Raw genomic sequence first — 11524 nt, 5'->3', positions numbered from 1 at the left:
TCTGACAATAAACCAGTTCTACTGTTAAACTGCAAGAACCTTCTGGCGCCCATTTGTTATTCTGCACTGCACACAGCTACAGTGGGTTGTAGTTGCACTACACCATAGCTCCGTATGGTTACTTCCACATAGCGAAGGCCCATCCTGAAGGACTGAGTCACGTGTACCCCATGCTCAAGGCCTATCTAGCCGTGCTGTTGGCTTGTTACAGCCAAGAAAGGGTTACATTTATATTTACATTTATACAGTATCTGCCTCTGAGTTGTAGGAACTATTCGCCAACCTGACAATAGGCTCACAGTCTTTCACCCACTCCTCCACCTCCATTCCATTGTGAAATGATGGATTCTAATAGACTTGTCCCTCTGCTTTCCAAAGTGGGTGGTGCACAAATGTTCTGGAAAGCATATGGTTAAATCCACATTTAAAAAAGGACATATTTGAAATAGATACAATTGTATAAGGCCAATTTATAAGGTATCTCAATAAAATGTAAAGCCTTAGGTGCAGATTATTAACAATGTGATTAGAGCTCACCACAGAAAAATGAGCCCATTTTCTAATCATTTTTATGGGATTTTAGGAGCATATGTATCAATGGGTAAAAGTTAGAATTCACCATTTGATAAATATGCTTCTAAAATTCCATAGGAATGAATAGAAAGTGTGTGACATTTTCTGTGGTGAGCTCTAATCTCATATTTTATAAATCGGCCCTATGAGTCATGGGATCTTAATACCCAAATTAGTGTTTGGACTTAGGTTAATATTTTCTGTGGAAAATGTGTCTGAATTCCAAATCCTCCACATAAATCTGAACTCTGTTCATTGCATATTCCAATATGACAAACAGAAATCAAATTGCATTATCTGTAAACAAAAAGCTTGCTTTCATGTGTCCAGTGTGTAAAAAGTCACATTGCTTTTGGTTTGGCTGACCTGGATTTGGCCAAATGTTAAACCTAATCCAAGATTTGTGGATCCCTAATGTATATATTCAGCATATTGGCATCAGAGATGCAAAGCAATGGAGAGAATTGTCTCATACAACAAAGAGCGGACAGAGGACTCAAAAGTGCTAAATAGTCTAGACTGTGTGACTCCTTCTCCTATTACATTACAGAGCTAAAACCTATACAGTGAGTGTTGTGGGGGCAAATTATAACTTTGGTGCCAGTGCTTCATTGATGACCCACATGTTGCCATGTAAACATTGTCATAGCGTAGATTAAAAAGAGTGTAGGATCTACATGCTGAGAGTATGGCCCTTTACAGATTGCACTATATGATTCATGGTGTTAAAATGGCTAAAAAATGTACAAAGTCTGCATTAGTAACTGATGCAAATTGACAAGTTTACAACCTCGATAAGGCATTTGCCTTTATAGCAGTGGATAAAGCTGTGAAGGCTTTAGCAAAATGTGCCTGAGATTTTTTTCACCCTAATTAACAATGTCATTTTAATATCCTAGAAAGTGACATTCCCGATACAGTAAATGTTTATATAATACAGCACTGACATATTTTCACAGTTGACCACTCATTTAGTTCTCTCGGTTGTAGACTATTATAGTCAATAGCCTGCGGCTCCTAGAGTGAATGACCATATTGGTGTCCCTGGACTCTTGTCTAGTTGCTAGGGAAACCCTGTTCTGGGACAGAGGCATATTAACTAATTAAAAACATACTTTGAAGTAAAAATGGGCATTGTAATAGTTTATTCATTTATATATATTTCCTGCACAAATGGGTAACACATAGGGCTCATATACAAAGGCCTAAGCTGGTGCACTAATGGTTTCCAGCCTAAGTAAAAAAAAAAACACTCACAGATAATGCAAAATGTTATTTATTGTGGCAGTAAGCCATGCTGTGCAACATTTTGGGGGCTCATTGTGCAGTCCAATGCAGTCTTTACAATAATAAGCTTCTACTGAAGGGAATGCTGATAGGTTGGATTTGCAGCTAATATCACTGGCCAATAACATGATATGAGATCAATAGCAGTAAATTCAGCACAACTGATAAGATAATAAATAAGTAGAATCTGAACAGTAATAACAGCGTCCAAGAACCCAGCATTTTACCAGAAAACTATTTACAAAACATACCCCACAAAACATAAGGGAAGGGAATGTACAAACCATTAAGAGCAAAGTATGCCAAATACACAAATAATATATCCGCTTTGCTTTTTACCTGACCAAAACTGACATTATACAACAAGCAACATATCTTTTGTCAACAAGTTTTTGCAGAAATATTTTGCCGATTGTTTTTATTAAGAGCTATGTCATTTTACTTATTTCATTAAAAAGTGCAAAACAAAAAAAAGAAAAGTGTAAGTACTTTCATTTTCTAGCCCTCAAGTTTTTAGGTTAAAGGCACATAGGGTGACTCCAGCCTTTCCTTCTTCTTTAAATCTTGTTAGACTAACTACTGAATGTCAGTGGAACTGCACCTTAGCTTAGGGATCATAAGAAGTCATAAAAACATTGATTACATACTGTATGTCATAGAAGCTGAAAATATTGTGTCATTAATGAATTCTAATGCAGACTGCACTGGTTCCTGTGCTACCATGTTATGTGAATTAATTTGCCCTTTATTGATAATGTTATATTATCCGTATGCTGTATATTATAAGTTGGTCTCTAAGCTCAAGTAGCTGACAGTAGTCCAGAGAATTTTTAGCAGAAAATAAGATGTAGATCTACTACATCTTCGGGAGGTACGTGCAGGGCCGGAACTAGGGGTAGGCAGAAGAGGCAGCTGCCTAGGGTGCAACGATCGAGGGGCGCCAGGCAGGAACCTCTCCTGCCTACCCCTAGTGCTACTTTGTCATTGCCTCCGCCGCTTGTTATTAGCGGTGGAGGCAATGACCGATCTGATTGCAGGGCGCCCGGCCGGCTTGGCCCGCCCCTGGGTATGTGTTGTGGTATAGTGCTAAAGGGCTGTGGTGATGCTGGCTGGAACAGATGCCCAAAACATAAATGGGGGCCAGTAATGAGCGAATCTGTCCCGTTTCGCTTCACTGAAAAATTTGCAAATCTTCCAAAAGATTCGCAAAATGGCGAAAATGTTGTGCGGTAAAAAAAAAAATTTTTGCACGCGTCAATACGTTTTATGTCAATACGCTTGACAAGCGACAATTCTTTTGATGAGAGACAATTCTTTTTTGACGCACGCCAATTCTTTTGATGCTTGTAACATTTCTTTTGATGCTCGCAACAATTCTTTAGACGCGGGCAACAATTTTTGATTGTGCGGCAATTTTTTCCACTGCAAATTTTTACACCAATTTCGCGAAAGAATCCGGAAACGCAGAAATTCACCGCAAATCCATGCCTGGTGAATTTTTTTGCTCATCACTACGACAACTCTGAATGCAAAAATACGCCAGCTAAAACTTGCCATGGTCACGCAGAAGGCATTGGCACATGTCCCTTTTACAACTGGAAGATCTTTCTTTGCTTCATGGTTTTCGGTGTTTGGGGGGGTTTGATGCTGGCTTTTGTGTGACTATACAAAAAGTTGCAGTTTATGCTCAACAAGTCAAAAAAGTTGCCATTTTCAAGACAACAATACTCCTCTTATTGATATCAGCTGTAGGTGAATGGCACCAACAAGGTTAAGTCTATTTTTTTGTGTTTTTTTAAGGCTAGGTGCCATGACTCAGAGATGACTCATAGCAACTGCTGGAGGACACATTTAGCTTGTTTAGCTCTGGAACGGTTCCAAGCACTTCAGCAATGCAGGAATCCTGGCCATATTGTAAAATACCTGTTATGGAGTCACCCATATGTAATAAACGGACAAGAAAAATTACACAGATGCTAAACATAGAATGTATCATTACTGAGCACATATTAATATGACATAATAAAGTTGAGTGAGTTGCATTTAAAAGTGATCAAGGTGGCTTTTAGTCCAAAGTGGCACATTATGATTTGTTAAACAATGAGTATTAATCGCATTCCAACTGCCATTATTGTAATAAGGAAGTCCTTTCCTTTAATGATGAATATGTGGCCAGCTATTTGCTTTCCTCTGGATCAACCTTTGGATGAACCAATTCCTTTATTCAGTCTAACTTGCTATGTAAATATTTCTAATTCTCATGTTTAAATCCCCAGTGTTTAAGCTCCTGTGCAAACGCCTGAAACTCAAATGGATAAAAGCAGTCACAGGGAGCTGTTTTTAGATCCCTATTGGGTAAGCACTCCTCTTATACATGCAGGCATGGTGTTGGTTCAGTTCTGTTACTCCTTACATCCAAGCTAAAATGGAACAAGTTTTTTACATTATTATTTAAAGAGACAGGCTTAGGTGTACATATTTATTTTTTTCAGTCGCACTCAGAATACATATACAGGATACTATTATTATTTGACTAAATTAAATGTAATGAATCAATGGTAGTCTTTAAAGGAGAAGGAAAGGTAAAAATTAAGTAAGCTTTACCAGAAAGGTCTATGTAAATAAGCAATTACAGGACTAATTCTCTGCTTCTCTGAGTCCTCAGTCAAAAGAAACACCACATTTCTTTCCTTTTATTCTGTATACATGATCTCCTGTGTCATAGTTAGTTACATAGTTACATAGGGTTAAAAAAAGACCAGAGTCCATCAAGTTCAACCCAAGTAAACCCAGCACACCTAACCCACACCTACCAATCTATACACTCACATACATAAACTATATATACAACCACTAGTACTAACTGTAGATATTAGTATCACAATAGCCTTGGATACTATGCTTGTTCAAGAACTCATCCAGGCCCCTCTTAAAGGCATTAACAGAATCTGCCATTACCACATCACTAGGAAGGGCATTCCTCAACCTCACTGCCCTCACCGTGAAAAACCAAATACACTGCTTCAAATGGAAGCTCCGTTCCTCTAATCTAAAGGGGGGGCCTCTAGTGCATTGATTGTTTTTATGGGAAAAAGAACACCCCCCCAACTGCCTATAATCCCCTCTAATGTACTCATGTAATCATGTCCCCTCACAAGTCCAAGTAGATGACATCAACTGCCATTCCAGCATTGAGGTTCCTGCTCAACTCTTCTCTTAGAAAAATCCTTCAGGGCATGGCAGGAGTTTGCCTCAGTTTACTCCTCTCTCCCCCTCATTTTTTCCTCCTCCACCTCTCATCTCTCCCCCTCCTGTCTCTGCTGTGTAATCTGAGTTTAAAACGGTTCCAGGAGCAGTGCACAGGCAGGGAAGTGAAGTAAGACCAAGCAAAAATGGCAGCTGCTATCTTAAACAGCAGAGGGAGCTTCTATGGCTGTTTACTCAGGTATGGTAAAGCATTCTGCAGAATAAATATAGCATTCTAGCTTGTACCATTGTGACTAATCTATTGGCAATAAAATGTCAGAAAACCTTTCCTTCTCCTTTAAATAAATATCAAGTAGAAAGATTTCTGTCAATAGCAAATATGAATGATATATACAAACACAGGTGTTGTATTAGGAGCCAGTTGAAGTGATCATGATTTTTATGTTGTACTTTTATTTTCTAAATTACACTGTTAACATAACAAATAATTCACTCTACCATTTAAAATTTTATTCATGAACCAACAAATGTATATTTATCTGTAATATTGGTGTGTAGGCGCCATCTCAGTGCATTGTGCCTGAGTCTGAGCTTTCAGAAGGAGCCAGTGCTACACATTAGAACTGCTTTCAGGTAACCTATTGTTTCTCCTACTCCCATGTAACTGGAGGAGTCCCAAGCCGGACTTGGATTTCTTACTATTGAGTGCTATTCTGATACCTACTGGGAGCTGCTATCTTGCTCCCTTCCCATTGTTCTGCTAATCGGCTGCTGGGGGGAAAAGGGAGGGGGGGGATATCACTCCAACTTGCAGCCCAGCAGTAAAGTGTGACTGAAGTTTATCAGAGCACAGGTCACATGGCTGGGGCACCCTTAGAAATGAAGAATATGGCTAGCCCCATATGAAATTTTAAAATTAAATTTAAAAAAAATCTACTTGTGTTTTTGAAAAACTAATTTCAATGCAGGATTCTGCTGGAGAAGCTCTATTAACTAATGCGTTTGAAAAAAAAAACATGTTTTCCCATGTCAGTATTCCTTTAAGCATGTGGCCAGCTTACCTGCTAAATGATTGATATGGTTTACTGCTCCTGGCCAGAAGTAATGCCTTTCATTACAAAACCCCTCTGTAGAACAAACATGCATACTGGATCTAATACAATATCTGTTGAGGCAGAACACTGCACCTCTTCAAACCCATCCACAAAGAACTTGTGCCCATGCAATGTTCCGCTCTCTGCACCTTTCTACGTGAATAGAACATATGTTCTTGGAAACCATGAGACAAGAGCTAAATTGACTCTTTAACTAAAACCACAAAAAGTCATGGTACTCATTCATTTAGGCTTTTTTGGTGTTACTGTACTCAAACTGAAAGTCTACCTCACCTTTTTTGTCAATAAATTGGTCAAATAATTGGTCATGTCATCTGTTCCAACACTAGGACATCTCAATTGAGCCACATTAGAAAGGACCAAATATAGTCTTGCTCAGGAATGTCTGTTTCTCCCATATCTCCTGTTTGCATGCAAGAGATGATTTCTAATATTTAATTGCCTGTTAAAGGCAAAAATAGTTTTTTCAACAAATAAACTGTCTTTATGGGGATAATTCTGCAGGATATGCCATTTTTTCATTATAATATGCCTGAAGCTGGCATACACTGAAACATCTACTCAATTGGGCTCATCCCTTCACCCAAGTGGCATAATTTTAACTGAATATATTCCCTCTGTTTGCCAGTATCATCACATTTTCCTAAAACAAATTGCAGCTTTCATCCGGCGGCCATTTTCCCTCAAAAACATCATTAGTGACATTTACATCTGCAAGTTCATGCAATGAAGAATGCGGGCTTACACAGGCAGAATTTACTTTGATAAAAAGTTTTGCTTGGATTGACGCTGTTATGGTTAAGCTAAGCTCAGGAGAGAGAAAAAAATAGGAGCAGGTTCGGACTGGGGGGTACAGGGCCTACTGGGGTTCCTGCCCCACTAACACCCCGGCAGGGTCCCCCACCCGACGTACTCCCCGAGCGCACATGAATTTAATGCGTAAGAGGAGGAACATTCGGGCAAGGGGAGTGCTGGCAAGGGTCGGTCTGGGCCGCCCAGTTCGACCCTGAATAGGAGTAGGCAGCTAGAGGAGAGTTTCTATGGGAACCAGCAATGCCATCCCTTCATTGGCTGCTAGACTGGAGGGTGTGTTTAGTAATCTGAGATGAGAAGAACTGAGAATGCTCAGTAGCAAACAGCAACTAAATTTCTGAGGGAGGGGCCCCAGTGGGTTAGATTAGGAGAAGAAATTCAAAGTGATTATGGAGATGCTGCAGCCTTACTATTAACCTTAAAACAACCAAAGTGGCAGGTATTTAAAGATTTCAAAGAGGTTGTTCACTGATTAAATTTTTGTGTGTGGGGGGGGGGGTTACATGTCCTTTAAAATCAATCATGATTGCACACTTGGCACCTCTTTGAGGTCATCATAGTCGGAGAGAAAAGGTGTGCTCAGAAAGACAAAGGGGCGGAGCTTCATGCTAGACAAGGAAGTAACAAAAAAGAGAAACAAAATATATCTGCATACAGGGAGAAAGTTATGTTATTCTGGGGGAGATTTTTTTTTTTTTTTAAAAAGTATACTTTTTCTTTCATCGGACATTGATCGGCAATAAATAAATAAATAATAATAATAAATAAATAATATTTTTTATAGTAACGATTATAATCTTTTGGTCAGGGCCCTCTGTACCTCTTGTATTGGATGTTTTCTTTTATGTTTAATGTATAAACCTATTTAATGTACAACACTGCAGAATATATTGGGGTTTATAATACTAATGATAAGTAGATAAATGTTAAAAATGAGTAAGTAATGTTAAATTTCAATACTGAAGTTGTGTGGTTTGGGGGAGAATTTAAACTGAGGGGAGGGTTGATTTGACCTTTCGGTGACTAAAGTATCCATGCATTAGAAAGGTGTGTAATAAATAATTTGTTTCTAAAAAAAAATCCACAATTCAATATGTGGTCTTTTGTTTTTGTTGTAAGCACCCTAGCCTGCTGTCTTTTATAAAATGGGTGACCTCAAACATTCTAAGCCCAGCTTACCCTGCATTGTTTTGGTTACACCAAGGGGCACATTTACTAACCCACGAACGGGTCGAAATGAGTCCGATTGCGTTTTTTTCATAATGATCGGTATTTTGCGATTTTTTCGTATTTTTAGCGATTTTTTCGGCGTCTTTACGAATTTTTCGTTACCAATACGATTTTTGCGTAAAAATGCGAGTTTTTCGTAGCCATTACGAAAGTTGCGTAAAATCGCCTGATTTTTCGTAGCGTTAAAACTTACGCGAAAAGTTGCGCCTTTTTCGTAGCGTTAAAACTTAAAAGGTGCGAAGTTTCGCGTAAGTTTTAACGCTACGAAAAAAGCGCAACTTTTTGCGCAAGTTTTAACGCTACGAAAAATCACCAGATTTTACGCAACTTTCGTAATGGCTACGAAAAACTCGCATTTTTACGCAAAAATCGTATTGGTAACGAAAAATTCGTAAAGACGCCGAAAAAATCGAAAAAAATACGAAAAAGTCGCAAAATGTTCGTTTTCAAGTCGGAACTTTTCCAATTCGGGTCGGATTCGTGGGTTAGTAAATCAGCCCCCAAGAGTCTGGAAAGTTTAGAAAAACCAAAAAAAAAATTTGTTTCTATGTAATGAACACATAAAAATATTGTTTCCCTGCACCTTGTGTATTTGCTTCAGAGAGACTATTCAAACTGGAATGGGAAAATACATATAACATATCATATAACAGATTATCTTTGTAACACAGGCATCAAAACCCATTGTATTCTAGGGAGCAAATCTGTTATCTGCTATGATACCTGTGCCTTTCTTTTTTTTATTGAATGCTACCCCCATTATATTCTGTCACTATACAGCTGAATTTTGTAGCTCAGCCAATGCTGGTTTTGTCCTGCTTTGTGCAACAAACAAATAAACTACTTTGTAATAATCAAGGAGAAGATCTACATTTTTATTTTATCCTTTTGTATTGTCAACACTTTCTTAAGATCTAAAGGTACAGTCTACAAGTGGGTTATTTACTGGATGGATAACTGCTTCCCTGTCTGCCTTATAATGTTTCTCTTTCCCTTCGATTATGTGACTTCCAGTTTAATAATGATGTTACTACTGGTTTTCTGGAATGCATCATTTCCATTGGGAAATAAAGCTTTCAAACTCTGGATTTGGTATCGGGGTAAAGATGGTAAAAATGTGAGTTGTGGGTCTGGGTGCAGGTTGTCAGGTCCAGGACAACTGAATTAGACATACCCAGGTCTCTAAGCCCAAGGCAAATTACATTACTGGCCCTATTTACTAAGACTTTATTATTTCCATCTGAATGTTTTTCCCATAATGGGAAAAACATTGAGATGGATTTTTTTACTACAGGTCAGCAAACTAATTTTGTATGGGTATATAAAATGATTCTTTTTTTTTCTGACCTGAATGCAAAGCTACATAGGCTAGAGTTCTGCATCAGGTTGGGTACCCACAGGTTACCCTAGAAAAAAACTTGTATTTTTCGGGTTGGGGGAAGACTTGCAGATGTCGGTATGGGTGTGATTATGTGGGTTGGGGGTCTTAATATAAATACTTTACTTCTCTTTTTTCACCTTCTTTTTTGATCATATATAGTTACATACATAGTTACATAGAGTTGAAAAAAGACCAGAGTCCATCAAGTTCAACCCTTCCAAGTAAACCCAGCACCCACAAACCTATACTTACCTATCTATCCACTCACATACAGACCCATACTGACCTATCTATCCACTCACATACAGACCCATACTGACCTATCTATCCACTCACATACAGACCCACACTGACCTATCTATCCACTCACATACAGACCCATACTGACCTATCTATACACTCACATACAGACCCATACTGACCTATCTATACACTCACATACAGACCCATACTGACCTATCTATCCACTCACATACAGACCCATACTGACCTATCTATCCACTCACATACAGACCCACACTGACCTATCTATACACTCACATACAGACCCATACTGACCTATCTATCCACTCACATACAGACCCATACTGACCTATCTATACACTCACATACAGACCCATACTGACCTATCTATCCACTCACATACAGACCCATACTGACCTATCTATCCACTCACATACAGACCAATACTGACCTATCTATCCACTCACATACAGACCCATACTGACCTATCTATCCACTCACATACAGACCCATACTGACCTATCTACCCACTCACATACAGACCCACACTGACCTATCTACCCTCTCACATACAGACCCATACTGACCTATCTATCCACTCACATACAGACCCATACTGACCTATGTATACACTCACATACAGACCCATACTGACCTATCTATCCACTCACATACAGACCCATACTGACCTATCTATCCACTCACATACAGACCCATACTGACCTATCTATCCACTCACATACAGACCCATACTGACCTATCTATCCATTCACATACAGACCCATACTGACCTATCTATCCACTCACATACAGACCCATACTGACCTATCTATCCACTCACATACAGACCCATACTGACCTATCTATCCACTCACATACAGACCCATACTGACCTATCTATACACTCACATACAGACCCACACTGACCTATCTATCCACTCACATACAGACCCATACTGACCTATCTATACACTCACATACAGACCCATACTGACCTATCTATACTCTCACATACAGACCCATACTGACATATCTATACACTCACATACAGACCCATACTGACCTATCTATCCACTCACATACAGACCCATACTGACCTATCTATACACTCACATACATAAACTATATATATCAACATCAATACTAACTGTAGATATTAGTATCACAATAGCCTTGGATATTCTGATTGTTCAAGAACTCATCCAGGCCCCTCTTAAAGGCATTAACTGCCATTACCACATCACTAGGAAGGGCATTCCCCAACCTCACTGCCCTCACCGTGAAAACCCCCCTACGCTGCTTCAAATGGAAGCTCCGTTCCTCTAATGTAAGGGGGGGGGGGGGCTCTGGTGAACTGATCATTTTTATAATAAAAAGAACATCCCCTATCTGCCTAAAATCACCTCTAATGTACTTGTAAAGAGTAATCATGTCCCCTCTTCCAGTTTGTGATGTCACGTCCAGTTTCACTGTGGGCAGTGGGTAAGTTACAGATAAGGCAATTTCAGGTTGTGTTTAAGCAGGTACAAATCAGTCAAAGCTCCAAGATCAAATAAGTGTTCACCTTACGGGTAAGGGCAGAGGACACTCAATCTCAGCTTCTCTCCTCCCGCATTTTCTCTGCAGAGAAAGCCAATTTGTTCCCACCTGCTTTGCTGTGTGACTGCAAGTAACT

Source organism: Xenopus tropicalis, chromosome 8 (assembly GCF_000004195.4).
Source record: "Xenopus tropicalis strain Nigerian chromosome 8, UCB_Xtro_10.0, whole genome shotgun sequence".
In the NCBI taxonomy this organism is placed as follows: domain Eukaryota; kingdom Metazoa; phylum Chordata; class Amphibia; order Anura; family Pipidae; genus Xenopus; species Xenopus tropicalis.
Note: the sequence above shows the minus strand (reverse complement) of the source record.